Below are 16355 nucleotides of genomic sequence, written 5' to 3'. Positions count from 1 at the left end.
AATTATTTTCTACAAAATAGATAATTTTATTTTAGTTACAATGTATTGTTTACAGATAAGTTACAAGAAGCAGGCAAAACCCAAATTCTATACATAATCTGTGTCTGTTACTGAAAATATACATTATAAAATTTGTAAATATATTTTCACTGCCATGCTTATACAATTACATATTCAAAAGACACTGCATTGTGCTTAGGCCAACTGTAAAGTGATAGATATTGAGAAATAACAACCAATTAGAAATTCTAACTTCAGTCTGGAATATAATAGTACTCATGGAATTTTTAGAAATGTATGTGCTAAGATTCTTGAAACTATACTCCAAAAGGAATTATGTTTGAAAACATTTTAATTTTTCATGATAAATATTTAAAGCTGCGTACACATCTGTCATCCCATCACCCAGGATGCTCCACCAGGATTATTCAAAATTCAAGCCAAAAGAGACAATACAGGGAATCAGTAGATCCTGTCTCAAAATTTAAAATTGGGCATGGAGGAGTTTATGTTATGATTTTTGCCTAGATGTTCTCCCAAAGTCTCATGCAGTTGTAGGAACTTTTTGGAGGCGATTGAATCTAGAGCATGTGATTGATTCCTAGTGCAATGCTGGCATTAAGTGTGCTGTGATTAAGGATGGGTGATTGCTGGGCAAGTCCACTGATTGGATTGTCACTCTAATCCTGATAAACTGGATACAACAATGTAAAAGACAAAAAGAGGCCTCTCTCTGTGTCTCTGTCTCTGTCTCTCTCTCTCTCTCTCTCTCTCTCTCTCTCATTGCTTTTGCTGTCTTCCACCATCGTGAACTGTTTGTTGCTTCTCTGTCATGTGTTACCCTGCCTTGGAGCCAGCCAATTATGGACTGAGACCTCCAAATACTGGGAGCTAAATAAACGTTTCCTCTTTTAACTTTGGGTGTCAGATATTTTGTCTCAGCAGTGAGAGAAAAGTAAGACAGGAAAGTAGCTAAAGGCAAAGGCCCTGTGTTCAGTCTTCAGTACAACAACAATGAAAATGAAAAAAAAAAAAAGCAATCAAAAAACAAATAATTATAGACAGAAGTTTGAAATACCGAGATGTGAAATTTAAACCTAAAATGTTCCAAATTCTGAAACATTTGAGTCTCAGGATGATGATGAAACATTCACATTTGAACTGATGTGACAAGTTGCAAAAAAATGCAGGTATATAAATATTTTTAAATGATCATATTACATTGAAAAACACATACTCATGTTTATAGTAGTACAGATGATAATAGCTAAATCCTGAAATTGGCATACATGTCCACCTACAGACATATAGACAAAGAATTTAAACAGACATTATGACAAGTTTATTACAATGCAGAAAATAAGCATTTAAAAGGTGAGTAATTCAAAAGCAGTTTTTGTGATTGTTAATTTTTGTGTTTATTAAGATGAAATTTTGTGTAGAAAAATTGACATTTTTAACCATACACTTCAATTTCAGTAAATTAATACACTCATAAAACCAATACATCCATCAAGATTTGTAATATTACCACAGCACCAGAAAGGCCTGTGATACCTCTTTCAGTGAATTCTCATATCCCTAAGACACCTACTGTTATGATTTCTAATACCTGTATTTTTACTTGCTTTTAAGCTTTATGAATGAATCATGCGTTTAAAAAAATTGATACGAATTTACATTCATTGCACAACCTATCAGACTTCTTTCAAACCACTAATGTGGGAGAACAAGTCAGCATCTCCTGAGATCCAACCATGTTGGAACTCTGTGGGGCTGAGCAAGAAAGCAATGAGCCCTCCTGTCTGGTAACTGGTGCAAGCAAGCAGTGGGTGCCCCAGGAAGAGAACAACTCAATGTCTCCCGTGAGCCTACCTGGGGGAGCTGAGAATCAGCACCATCACCACCACCCCAGAAACTGGGAGTTGTCGAGGTCAGCTGGAGTTGATAGTAACCAAGGCACATAAAGCAACTAAATGCTTGCATTGTTGGGTTAATTATGCTGACCTAGGACCAGAGGTCTGAGTATCTCTTGGGAGAATGACGGCATGCAATATAGCAAATATGGGGGATTCCATTCTATCTTCTCTTTGAAGGCAAATATTGTTTTCACTGTTTTGTTTTGTTTTGTTCTAATTGATATTTTGCTCTATTAAATATTCTTTTTGATAGTTCTATAAAGTTCTGTTTTGGGCTTGATTTTGCTATCCCTGATTGCATGGACAATATTGTGAAGATAATGAGATATACTATAGTACCTAGTACTGATATCTTGGTATTCTGCCGAGTTCTGTATTAATTTCACTGCATTGTCTCAGTTGGTTTTGTTCTATCTTGTTCTGTTGTATTTTACTACCTTCAAAAACAAAACAAAACAAAACAAAAACTATTAATGTGTTAAGTTACACTTAATTTTCAGTTATTGACAAAAGTAAAAGCAAAATCAGAATACGTTTAGGCTTTATATCTGTATATTACCCAAGTGAACCTTATATTCTTTCTTGTTGTCCCCCATCTCGCTTCTTCCTAACCCCCATGACATGAAAACCTTTCCTGTGCTATGCCCCTGTGCTGTACTTCCTTGTCTCTGAATAAGCTGTCTGGAAACATGAGCCAAAATAAACCTCTCTCCTTTACATTGTGGGTGTCAAATTCGTGTGCTAGTGGCAGGAGAAGTGACTAAGGCAAACACTTTACATTTTGCTTGGTCTTCATTAAGTACTACTTTTAATTATTGTTCTATTTGCTTTTCTGATAATTTTCAAAGAAATTTTGTCTAGGCTCTAGAAGGATATTGTTCTGCAGCTTTATTTTATAATAGTTAATTTTCAAGTGTGGTATTGGTCTAGAAAAGGTATATTTTTCACAAAACACAGCTTGTTTAGTGGTGTTGACAAATTTGTTCCGAAAGTGCTGCTCTTAACATTTTGCTACTATTTGTAGAAGATTCATAAAGTCACTCAAAAAGTCGCACAAAAATTTTATAGTCTCTCTGGAGAACTCAAGCCAGCAATTTGAGGAATCAACAGAGACATCTGGTACTTAGACTTCTAGTCATTCCAAAATGTATTCATTGTCTGAAAGAAAAACATAGTAGACAGAGAAAAACATATATGATACTCAAATTTAGCAAGTAAGCTTAGCAGATACACAACTGAAATAAGAAGTCATCACTATTTTAGTAGGAACAATTTATAGATCAGTAGACAAGATAATCTATATTTCTTTTCTCTTAGAATTCACTACATAATAGAGAAAACAAATAGTTGAACCACAGTGCAATAAGTGTCAAGGAATATTGGGAATGATTTTCATAATTGATATTTTGTTCTCTTTCATCTTAGAACTATTCCATGTTTGATCATACTGTAAAAATTGCTCCTCTCTTTACCCTTACTTTACCTTGCCACCCAGGTTTCTGCTCCTGGTGCAAGAGTTAGATTTTTGTGACACATTTTGCTTTTCTCTACTTTGAAGGAAAGTTCTGGATTAAAAGTCCCTTGTGAGGGTTTTTACAGTACTTGTATATTCTATGGTAGAGTAATTCATGTATCATATTATTATGTATTTGTATTTTGAAATTTCTGTTAGTTCATATCCTACTGTTTTTCTTTAGCTATACTCAATTTTTATAAATGCTCTATGCCATTAACAGATTCCCTCCCTATGTAGACAAGCCAATTAAGATGTAGAAGAAACGACATAATTTAACAAACAAAATGAAGATCAAACACAAACAAGCAAAGGTTGACTATTGTAAGTGTTATAATTTGAATCTGATGTGTCCCCCAAAGTCTCATGTGTTGAAGATTTGGTCCCTAGCTGGTGGTGATATTGGGCAGCAGCAGATGCATCAAGAAGCAGTGTCTATTTGAAAGAAATAGGTCACTGAAGGTATCCCTTTGAAAGGACACACTGGGACTCTGGCGCCTTCCTATTGCCCTCTCTGTTTCTGCTCACAGGGGTGAGCAGCTGTGCACCGATGCACAGATCCTGTCATGCTGTTTGCCCCGCCATGATCTTCTACCTCCCCACCGCCCTGAAAGCAGTGGAACCAGATGACTATGAAATATAATGAGCCAAAATAAACCTTTCCTCCTTGAAATTGTTCTCACTGAGTGTTATGTCACAGCAGTTGAAAGTGGACTAATACAGTAAGTAGGTACAGATAAGGTATCCTCTGCACAACAGCTGTGGTTGTCTACTATGAAGAGACTGGAATTTATCAATAAATCATTTCAGGAGTCACAAGGTCAAAATCACTGTCACCAAGATACTTTTCTATTAATGTATCTAAATTATTTCCAAAAAATAAACTAAAAATTTTTATTATATATTTGAATGTACTATACTTGATAATTGTGTTTATATTACTTTAGAGCCAGAGGAAAGAAGAAAATGCTTTGTTAAATCAAACACAAACTTTTCAATAGTCTCCTAAAATCCATAACATACATTTCTTAGAATGTATGATTTCCCTTATTGTTCATTTAATAAAAATATGTAGGTTTAGTATGCCATGAGGACCTAGATGCTCATAATATTGCAATATTAAGAGACTGAAGTTACTCTTATTACATGTTATTTAATCATGAAATATACACTGATTCTCATGGTTGAAAGGGATTTGACTAGAGGATAATGCAATATACAATAAGACAATAGCTAATATTTAATATCCAAGATATTGGTTACCTGTTTTAAGCAGAGCTATTTTCCAAGAATACAGCTGAATAAAATACAGTTGTGTCATAAGATGGCTCATTCTTGATTACTCTTCCCTCTATTTGATTTCTCTCACTTTATATTAGCAGTACCCTCAATGCAATGTGCCATTGCTAATGCAAACAGAACCACTTACCCCACCTTGTGGATTGAACTTAAAACCTTTTTGCTGAGCTATATTCCTAGAGTTTTTTTCCCCCATGGTTTTTAATTTTGAAACAGGATCTCCTTAAGTCACGTAGTTGCCTGGTGGTGGGGGTGGTGGTAGTAAAAACTTCAATTTACAGTCCTCCTGCCTCAGCATCCCAGAGGTCTGGGATTACAGATGTGTGCAACCATAGTCAGCATAAAACCAGACTTTATAAATCAACTAACTGAATCTGCCTGCCCATCTATAAGAAATATAAACCTATAATATTAAATATAATTGATATCTCATCAGCCACTTATCATTTTCATTGAAACCAAAGTTAAAGCAGGATTCAGTGCTTTATAGAATGACTTTAAAAAAATGAATTATAAAAAAATTATAGTGACTAATAAAGTTTGAGCTAGAAATTCACCATATAGAGATTTATCTCTAAAATATAGAATTTTCTTGATTTTGTTTCTTACATAACCCCATTCCTAGCATTCAATTGAACACAAACATGGAATTTTATGTCTGTTCTTTGTTACACGCAAAGTGACCCTTAGTTCTGATAATGCACTTCACTGGATTAGGAAAAAGCTAGCATGTTAGTGGAGCTCTCTCCTTGGTGCACCTCAGTAGTAAGAGATGTTGGACCTTGGGTCCTATTTCTGGTCCCTTTCCTGTTGCTCTTTGGTACTTTCCCCTTGCTCTGCTCCCATAAACTGAGCAGCATTGTTGCTGAACATTGTTCCCTCATGATGTATCTGCCTTGGACTGAAATTGTGAGCAATTAAACCTTTCCTCCAACTTCTGGATATCAGCATTCTTTCCAGTAATAGGAAAACTCATTAATAAGTGTCGTGTTTCTTTTTCACTTCTCCTTTTTCTCTATTTTCTCTGAGCTTTTTCCTGTATCCTTGTTTCTTTTTTGAGCAAAATAATTTTACACATACTCAGATTCGTCAAGCAAAACACCCTGTGGATTGTCTAATGAAAATGTGTTCTATTAAAATAAGAAAAAAAAAAAAAAAGCAACAGTGGAACAATGGATTCACTGTAGCTTCCCAAAATACATGTTCACCTAGAGCTTGAAAATGTGACCTTAAGAAAGTGACTTTGAGACCTAATTGAAGTAAATGATTTTAATGTGAAATTATCACAAGTTACCCTGGTAGATCTTAAATCAATAGACAAGTGGAAAACAGACAGATCAGGAAAATATATGAAGGCTGCAGAAATTGTGATATATCCGTAAGCTAAGAATGTCAAAGGCTGCCAGCATTCATCAGAAGCTAGAAGAAAGACAGGCAACCAGAACTGTAGAGTTTCTGCAGGGAAGCAGGGAACCAACTCTGCTGCAGCCAGCACCTTGAGTTTAGACTTCTATGTCACCAATATAAGAACAAATAATGTTTTTGTTATAGAAAAACAGGTAGTTTATGAAAATTTGTGATGTCAGGCCTATACAACTAATAAGCTATAGTGGTACCTTGGTACTTAATTCATTTCTTAGTTCTGGAAAGAAGGCTGTAGTTTGTGTTCATGAGAGGATAGGGAGGATAGTGTGGTCATGGTTTTCCCTCAATGTGGAGTTTGAAAATGGAAGAAAATTTTGACACATATTCCTGTTTACAAGCTGAATTATTCATGAACAGAAGCATTCATGATGCAAGGTGTAATATTATTTGTCTCAAAATATTTAATACTAGTGAATAGTAGTATTGTTACTGCTCTTACCATACTGTGAATATGGTTCAGGGAATTGAACATTGATTTTAATTACCCAATAACAACCTTTGTTTACTTCCTAACACCTTGTTTTGAAAGCCTATATTGTTATTGTTTTGGGTTTTTGTCTCTTTTGTTTCTTGTTTTTTTTTAACTTTTTATCGGTAGCAGGGATCGAACTCACGACCACCCGTTGCAAAGCAGGTGCTTATGCCGCTGAGCTAAATCCCCATCCCCATGTTTTTCTTGTTTTGCTTTGTTTTACCCTCATTCAAATTAAAAAAGAAAAGAAGGAAAATTGACTTTAAAAGTGTAGCATTGAGAGGAGACCCCAAAATGGTGTAGTAGTCAGTGAGAGCAACTTAGCCTCTCTAGGACAAATTATGGAGAGTCCAGGGAACAATAGCTTGGTGAGGACCCAAAGTGAGTGGAGAGTACAGAGGAACCACAAGGGAAGAGAAGAAACCAGAAGAGAAGAAAACAGGATTAAGTAATACAGAACGGATAGCTCTCACCACTCAAGCATTCAGGAGTTCCCACAGCACCACTGGCACTACCCGCCGAGAGACTAAATGAAAGTAACAAAGAACCCGAGAACTACATCCTGGCTGAAAGAACATCAGCAGTTGAACTAGTAAGTAAAATAGGGACACAACTTCAAGAGAGGCCGTCCAGAGTCAAAAGTTGATGAATGACCCAGTGCTAGTGTCCAGAGCCACAGACTGTGGAGATACCAATGTTGGGGAGGGCCACGGGTTTGGACCCGGCTCCCAAAGCAGCCCCTTGACTTCCCACACTGAATGAGGGAAGTACAGTGGCTGGAGAGCAGACCAGGAAGTCCTACTCGGAGGCAGGGTCTGGAGAAGACACACTGGACTCAGGATCAGAAGCCGGGCTCAGCCTGAGCTACCCAGGCCTGCAGGCTCACATTGGCGCTGTGATTCCACTGCAAACAGAGCTGTGCACCCAGCACCGTTCTGGCAGCAGCCTGCCACCTTAGACTTCCAACATGCACAGAGAGTCCGGGCCTGAGCTCAGCTACTCAGGCCAGGCTGAGGAAGGGAGCCATGCATCCAAAGCAAAAGAAAAGTTTTATTTTATTATTCATTTAATTGCATTACTTCTTATTTTTATTTTATTTTTTATCTTAATTTTTCATTTTTTTGCTTTTTTCTTTTTCTGTACACTTCCTCTAAATTTTTATTCAATTATTTTATCCTTTTTTTTTTTTGTTGTTTAGAGCATGTCTGTGTATGTGTGCTTCTCTTTTTCTTACCAGTTTTCTCCCAGGATAGCCTAGAGAAGGTAAGAGAGTCCTGTGTCCCTTCAAATCTCTCCTACTATCGCTGGTATCTCTTCAGCTGACCTCTTTCTTTTGTGTTTTATTCATTCTCAATGGTTTCTTTTTCACTCCCTTTTCACTTGTCTCCTTTCTAGTGTTTATATTAATCACAGAACTAGAGACGATTTATTACTTTTTTAAAATTGTCACTTCATTTTTTTATGCTTTGATTTTGTAACTTGAACTATTTCTAAGATAACAATATGTAATATATCCACTAGAGATGATTTCTTAATGTTATTTTTTGAAATTATGTATCATTTCTACCCTCTCTTGTTTTGCTTTTTTTAATAAAAAAATAAATAAAAAGGAATTTTTTTCCATCCCTGTTTCTTACACAAATTTTATAGCCAGTTTTCCCTGTTACGCTTTCTAAATACACAGTGATAACTTAGTTCATAAATTTAATTCTTTTAATGATTCTGGTCACATACCAAATTATACTAAAACCAAGTCAAATTGCTCAACATTAAACCTAACCAGTGAACTTGATTCAGTTCCCATCCAATTCACTTTTCAAGCAGAACTGTGGAAAAAATTAAGTTTGTGAACTTAATACTCTATACTATACAGTTATCAAGGATCCTTGCTGTCTTCCTGTTTTTTCCTTCCCATATCACAGAGCACAAGATTCTTTTTTAAATTAAGAAAAAAAAATCTTTTCTCTTCTTTTTTCCATTCTGGCATTGCCTGGTTCCAACCCTCTTTAGAAAACTATGACTGTCAAATGTTGTTTTTCACTATTAGAGGAGACAGCCATTGCATTTGGTGCATATTGTCTGTGGGTGAAATCTTGGGTTGCCATGATGCTCACGCTATTGCCACGAATTTCTCCTCTAGGCTAAAGGAAGACCCAGAACAGGTTTTCTTGATATGTTATTTTTCAAGTACCCTAATAGATGTCACTATAATGGGTTAGCCATTGCTGCTCTAGCTAATTTGATTGCAAGGGAATAATCATAACTCAGTGGATAATTTAGTACCAGTGAGCCAGTCTGCCTAATCCAACATCTCACCCAGGGAGAAGGGCAGCCAGAGTTTCTAACTCAGGAACTTAGACTGAAACAGAGCCTCAGTTTGAGGAAGAGGAGTCCTGAGTATGAGTGAGCTTCAGTATTGTGGTGGTAGAATCAGAGGAGTGACTGGATGTGAGCTCTCAGACTTTCTGGCACAGAACCTACTTAGGAATCACATGAGCATGTCTCCTTGGACTATTTAATCTGTGATCCCATTGGATGTCTTAGTTTTTGTGTGTTTCTTTATTTATTTAATAATGGTCATGTTGTTTTCTTTTATGCTTTCCTGTGTCTGTTAGTTACTACTTTTACGTAACTCTTTCATTGGCTCTGAGCTAATGGGTGACTAGGTGTTCTTCCTCATCTCAGCTCCCTAGTTTCTTCATCTCAAACCCCTGGGACATGATTATTAACATATTTCTTCATTTTTTTCAAAACATGTAAAATTCTTCTCCTAAGTTTTAAAGTTTACAAACTTAGCTCCTATCTTCTGCAGTGTCAGAAAGTTCCTACAGCTGTATAGCTTTCCCCTCAATCATAAAGTAAAACATTTTTCTCTTTTTCTTGCCTCCACAAAATATCCTATGAAAACTCTCAGTATCAATAATGTCAACTGCTAAACTCAACTAACAGCACTCCAGTTGAGTCAGATCCCACATCAAACTTTTCTTTTCATCTATCACTATTCCTCCTTTGCACCGCCACCTAACGCCCTAATTGACTACCTCCCATTCTCCCCAGCCCACCTCACCTACCTCCTGAAGAACAGCCCTGAATAGTAAGCTGCCATAGTGTGCTCAGAGAACAGACAGAAGAGACAGGGCAACTGTAAGGACAGAAGTGTTGAAAGACGGTATCCGTAGATGCTCAGAAAGTAATTCTTCTGGTAAGAGGGGGAGAGAGATAGAGAGAGATAGAGAGAGAGAGAGAGAGAGAGAGAGAGAGAGAGAGAGAGAGAATAAAAAATCATTTGAAGTAAATCTATTTACTAAAAAAAACTAGCTAAAAAACTAGCACTGAATGTACAAAGTTGAAAATTATTCATCCTACTAAAAATTCCCATATAAGCCACAAACTCACCTCATTTCTCTAGGCTATAACACATAGTAACTCTTAATAAAATGAAGTAAAAAACAGGAATCACATATAATTTTTAAAATATATATGAAGAATATATATGGGGATGGGAAGTATGAGAGTATTCTATATATACATAGAATGGGAAAGAAAAAAAAGATCTTTGAACCCCTCAATTCTCCCAAGGCAGAGTAAGGAGTCACAAAGGAAGAAGAAATCAAATACCAGGCAGCAAAAACCTATAAAATAGGTGAATTCAAAGAGTGGACATCTTTGTCTTGTTCCTAATTTTAAAGTGCAAGCTTTCAGTTTTTGTGCATTTAGTGTAATATTGGCTGTTGGTTTGTCACAGATGGCCTTTACAAGATTGAGGTAGACTCTGTGTATTCCAAGTTTCTGAAGGGTTTTTTATCATGAACATGTGTTTGACTTTACTGAAAAGCTTTTCCTACATCTATTGAGATGACCATGTTTTTTTTGGCTCTGTTGTGGTATATTGTATTTATTGATTTGCATATGGTAAACATACATCCCTGCATTCCTGGGATGAATCCCACTCAGTCATGATGTATAATTTTCTTGATGATTTGTTGCATTGTATTTGCCAGTATTTTACTGAGAATCTTTGCACCAATGTTCATTGGTGAGGTTGGTTTATAGTTCTCCTTTTCGGTTGTGTCTTTGTCTGGTTTGAGTATCAGAGTAATACTTGCCTCCAGGAATGACTTAGGGAGGATTGCTTCCTTTTCAATTTCATTGAAGAGTTTACTGAGTATTGGCATCAAATCTTCTCTAAATGTCTTGTAGAATTCAGCCGTGAATCCATCAGGACCTTGGCTTTTCTTCATAAGTTTTTAATTATATTTTCAATTTCAATAGCTGATATTGAGTTATTTAAAATTGCTATATCTTCTTGGATGAGCCTTGGTAGTTATTATGTTTCTAAAAATTTGTCAATTTCCTCTGTGTTTTCCACTCTATGTGAGTAGAGATTTTCAAAGTAGGTATTCATGATCGTTTGAATTCCCTGGGATCTGTGGTAATTTTCCTCCTTTCAGTCTTTATTGTGTGAATTTGGTAGTTTTCTCTCTTTTTCTTGATAAGGTTAGCTAGAGGTTTGTTAATTTTGTTTATTCTCTCAAACATTCAGATTTTTGATTCATTAATTTTTTGTATTTTTTTCAGTTTCAATTGCAGTGATTTCTGCTCTAATCTTTATAATTTTCCCTGTTCTGTGAGCTTTGGGTTTATCTTGCTCTTCTTTTTCTAGAAGCTGAAGATGAAGCATTAGGTTGTTTATTTGTGCTTGTTCTAATTTCTTGATATGACAATTTATTGCTATATATTTCTCCCTTAACACTGCTTTCATTGCATACCACAGACTTCAGTATGTTGTTTCTGCATTTTCATTGAATTGTAGGTATTGCTTTAATTCTTCTTTAATTTCATCTGTAACCCACTGGTTTTTCAATAGGTTGTTATTTAATTTCCATGTATTTATGCATGTTTTGTAATTTCTTTTGCCATTAATTTCCTATTTCAATGTGTTATGGTTAGATATTATGCATGGGATAACTTCAATCCCTTTGTAGTTACTTAAGTATGTTTTATGAGCTAATACATGGTCTATTTTGGAGAATGGGCCATGAACAGCTTAGACGAATGTGTATTCTGATGTGTTTGGGTGGAACACTCTGTAAACTTCTACTAAGCCCCATTGTTCACAGGTACAATTCAGTTCTATTATTTCTTTGCTGACTTTTTGTCTAGTTGATTTATTTTTGTGACAGTGGGCTGTTAAGGTCCTCTATTATAATTGTGTTCTTGTGTGTTTGGTTTTTCATGTCCATTAGTATCTGTCTTATATAGTTGGGTACTCCTGTATTTAGTGCATATAGACTTATAATTGTTAGTTTTTCCTGTTGAATTTTTCCATTAATGAGTGTGTAGTGACCTTCTTTACCTCTTTTATTCATTTTTGGTTTAAAGTTTACATTGTCTGCAAATAGAATAGTTACCTCTGCTTTTTTCTTGGTTCCTCTTACATGGAATACTGTTTTCTACCCTTTTTTGACTTTTAATCTATGAGTTTCCTTTGGGTCAGATGTGTTTCTTGTATGCAGCATATTGTGAGATCCTGTTTCTAGATCCATTCTGTCAATCTATTTCTTTTGATAGGTGAATTGAGGCCATTCACAATTATGGATATCACTTATATGTACTGGCTTGACATTGCCATGTTATGTTCCAGTTGTTTGCTTTCTGTTTATCCCCATTGATAATTGCTTGTCCTACCTGATGGTTTCTTTCTATTGTTCTGGGGATTGTGGTCATGTTGATCTCTATCGAGTATGTCTTTCAATACTCTTTCTAGGGTTGGTTTGGTGGATGTGAATTTTGTCAGTTGTTCCTTGTCATGGAAGTATCTTGTTTCTCCATTAAATTTGAATGAAAGCTTTCCTGGGTACATCAGTCTGGGTTGAAAGTTGTTTTCTTTCAGGACTTGAAATACCTTAGCCAAGCTTGTCCTGACTTGAGGGTTTGTGCTGAAAAGTCTGATGTGTTTCTAATGGGCTTTCCTTGATAGGGGAGCTGTGTCTTTTTCTCTAACAGCTTTTAGTATTCTGTTTTTATGCTGCATGTCTGGTATCTTAATTATTATATGTCTGGGTGTGGATTTGTGTTGGTTGTAACTATTTGGCATTCTAAAAGCCTCACTTATCTGCATATCAGATTTTTCCCCATGTTTGGAAAATTTCTGATTTTACTTCTGTGAATATTTTAGTTATGTCATTTGCACTGACTCCAGCATCTTCACTGATGCTTATAAATCTTACATTGTTGCTCTTGGTATCATTTTTGTGCTCCAGTATTGTCTTTTCATGCTACTTTATTATTTTTAAAAGTTCTATTCTTTCATGATCGCTAATTGTGATTCTGTTCTCAAGGCCTGAAATCCTATCCTTAGCTTCATTTAAACAATTCTGCCAGCTCTAAATAGAACTTTTTATTTCTTGGATATCTCTTTCAGTTTATTTCATGAATTCTGCTTCTTTTCTACATTGTTCGTTCAAGGTTTCAATCAGGTTCCCATGCTCCTTTACTTTTTTCTGTTTTTCTTTAGCTGTGCTCAGCAATTCCTTTACTAAGGTTATTATTTCTATCTTTACATGGGAGAGCACTTCTAATTTGATATTCTCTGTAGCCTAATGGAGCTGGTTTTAACTCACTTGCTATCTTTTCAGAGATTTCTGGTGTATTACTTTTGAAGTCCTTTATTTCAATCTCTCTTGTACTTGCTCTAGGTGGACTAGATGTTTGAGATTGCATTTTGCTTTTTCATTTTGCCATTTTCCCCTTTTGAGTTAATAGTTGTTCCTTCAATCCCACTAGTGTCAACTATTGGTAGTGTGTATCTTGGGCATCTCAATGTAAGGTTGATGCTTGTCCAATTGCTGGGTCCCTCAATGAAGAGATGGGTTAGTCATCTGACTTCCCACTGCAGGTCCTGTTGGGATAGTCCTTTATTTTTCCTGGGCTGACAAGCCTCGTAGTATTGATGGAGATCAACTTTTTGTTCTTGCTATTACTTTATCTTCAGGTTATTCCAGGTCACCAAATCTCCCTTTCTATAGCATTTGTGTTAGCTGAGGCCTTACTATGTCCCTATTGTGGGCCTGTGTGTCTCATAATACCTTTTGATTTTCTCCAAGTTGGAGGAGTCCTTATTGGCACACTCCTCACCCTACCTGAGGTTTTCCATGTACAGGAATGGGTCACTCACACTGTTGCCAGACTCACCGAGGTCTTACAGTTAGTTGGAATGAGCTTTACTACTGGCACTATTCACCCACTCTACACCTCTATTTTAGCGGCATACTTTCTATACTGACTGGCGCCTGCTGAGATCTTCTGTTGGGCTGAGACAGTTACTGAATCTCCCTTCAAGCTAACACAGTTAATCCGCTGTATTCCAGGGTTCTGGGAGAAAGGGTGGTAGCTGAAAGTCAACAGAAGTATTAGGTCCAGGAGACAGGGAGTGTCCCTGAGGGGCCAGCAGATGTCCTGGGTCCTGGCATCACATAGGGCACAGGCCAAAGTCCCATGGCAACATTGGTGTTCCTCAATCCTGACTGGAGTCAACAGGAAACAAGCAGCTGCACAGGTCAAATTCGAGGGCAGCATTCCCCAGGAATGGTGGTGGTCATGCAGGAAGCACATGGTGGCCCCGGGCCAAGGTCCCAGGGCAGAGTGGCATTCCTCAGTGCTGGCTGGAGTCACACCTATTTCTGGGTTTTGAGTTATGCTTCAAAGTTTCCTTGGTGCCCTAGGAATCACCTGGCCCACTTTTGGCTCCCAGGGCAAACTGCTGGCAACTTGGAGCTCGCTTGGTGTTGGCCAATTGGGCCCACAGGGACTCTGTGTGTTTGGTGATTTCAGATGCAGGGCATCTACCACAGCCTAGGAGCAAAGTTCCAGTTTTACCCGGTGTGCTGAAATTCAATCCTCATGGGTTCAGGGCCCAGGACTGGATTCCGGGCCCTGCTTGCTTCTTGTAGGTGGCTGGGAGTAGTAAGGTACATATTTCAATTGGAATAGAAGCTATATTTTGTCCTTAGTTCTGTTATTATTCTAGTCTTCTAAAAACTTCTTGATTCAGTATTACATGCTTTAATATTTTCTTTTGCCTCTCATGAATGAGTATATTATGATATACAATTATGTAAAATAAGCAGAGTACAAAACAGATTTATTATCTCAATTTCTTTGGGACAGTGATATAGATACAGCACAGCTTGGTTTTTGATTTAGGATCTTCATAGACTAAATGTAGATGTTGGTTGTGTCTGCAGTATCATCTGAAGATTGGCATCCCCTCTCAATATGAATGGTTGTGAACTATGTTTGGTGCCTTGCAGCTGGATGACTAAATTTAGTCTTGCTGCTGGCTATTTGACCAAGGGCAATTCTGTAGTTTCTAGAAGCTATCCTCAAGTCCTTGACAAAGAAACTGCCGCAGGTAGCTCATAACCTGGCTCTTTGTGCCTGCAAGGTCAGCAGAAGAATTGCTCTTGCTTCTTATCTGTTTGGTTTCCTTAAAGAGATCAACTAATTAGGTTAGACCCACTTGGGATAATCTGCTATTTAATGAACTGCAAATCAAGCAATCAGGGATCTTAATTCATCTGCAGTAGCTTTTCTGCTATGTATTTAACAATTAACAAGAGTGATACCTTAGCACGTTTAGAACTCCTGCTCACATTTAAAGGGAATGTATTTTAAGATCAAAGTGTGTTCTATGTATGTCTACACATGTCACAGTCTTTCTCCCTTGGAAGAGCTGACCATAAGATGAAACCATGAGCCCTAAATAAACCTCTCTTCCTTTTGGTCATGCAGTTCAGGTGTTTTATGCCGGTGGTAGGTAAGGTAAAAAATGCAAACCTGATACACTTAGTCCCAGTGTTTTCCAGACCCTGAGACAAGACTGGGTTTCCTGGAAAGCACTTTAATGCTAAGTTAGAGGGTTAACTCCTTCTGGTTCTCTTTCTTTCCTGCAGAAACTAGAACCCAGGTTATTATGCCAGTTTGAGGGAGGAGGAAGAGGGACTCTTCTGTAACGGAAAACTTTTTACCCTTATAATTTATTTTTTCACTGCTGTACATTTTTTAGTACCTCCAGTGTATTTTCAAATATGAATTTTCTGAAAGATTTTCATATCTATTGCTACGGGTACTGTGGGAGATAGGGGCAAAGAGTAGAGACTGAAACATCCAAATTCTATATCTAGTTGTCTCTTAAATTTCCTTTGGATAATCTAACATGAAGATATCTGCAGTTATAGAATATGTTTGGCAAATCTTTCTGTTTCATAGAATAATGACTGTCTTGCTCATTTATTATATCATTGGAGAGATGACATTTTAAATAAATCTTTGTGGTGGATTTTATAAGCATACTTTTTCTCTAATTACTCTCGTCTAAAAATCAATTAAATATTATATGATAGACTGTCATGATTTAGTAGAACAATTTCTTTACTGAAGAGCTAGTTCATTTTTGGACTTATATGCTAATCAATATTCACATACATCATTAATTCAGACATATATACTGAATTTATAGACATTAAATTATTGTGTTCTGTGGTTTGAAATGATACACCAACAAAAAAGAATTCAAAATTTTTTTATGAAAAAAGTCAAAAAAATTTTTGACAGACTGTAGTTTAAGGTAAACATAGCTTTCATCTTCAGACTAAGTTCATGAGGTATGTTTAAGCCACTATTTGTAACATTTGTTTTTAAGCACACCTCTATGTCAAAATCTTTG

The sequence above is a fragment of the Cavia porcellus genome, unplaced genomic scaffold, assembly GCF_034190915.1.
Source record: "Cavia porcellus strain 051 isolate PalLab524CR breed Dunkin Hartley unplaced genomic scaffold, mCavPor4.1 scaffold_4, whole genome shotgun sequence".
Lineage (NCBI taxonomy): Eukaryota > Metazoa > Chordata > Mammalia > Rodentia > Caviidae > Cavia > Cavia porcellus.
Note: the sequence above shows the minus strand (reverse complement) of the source record.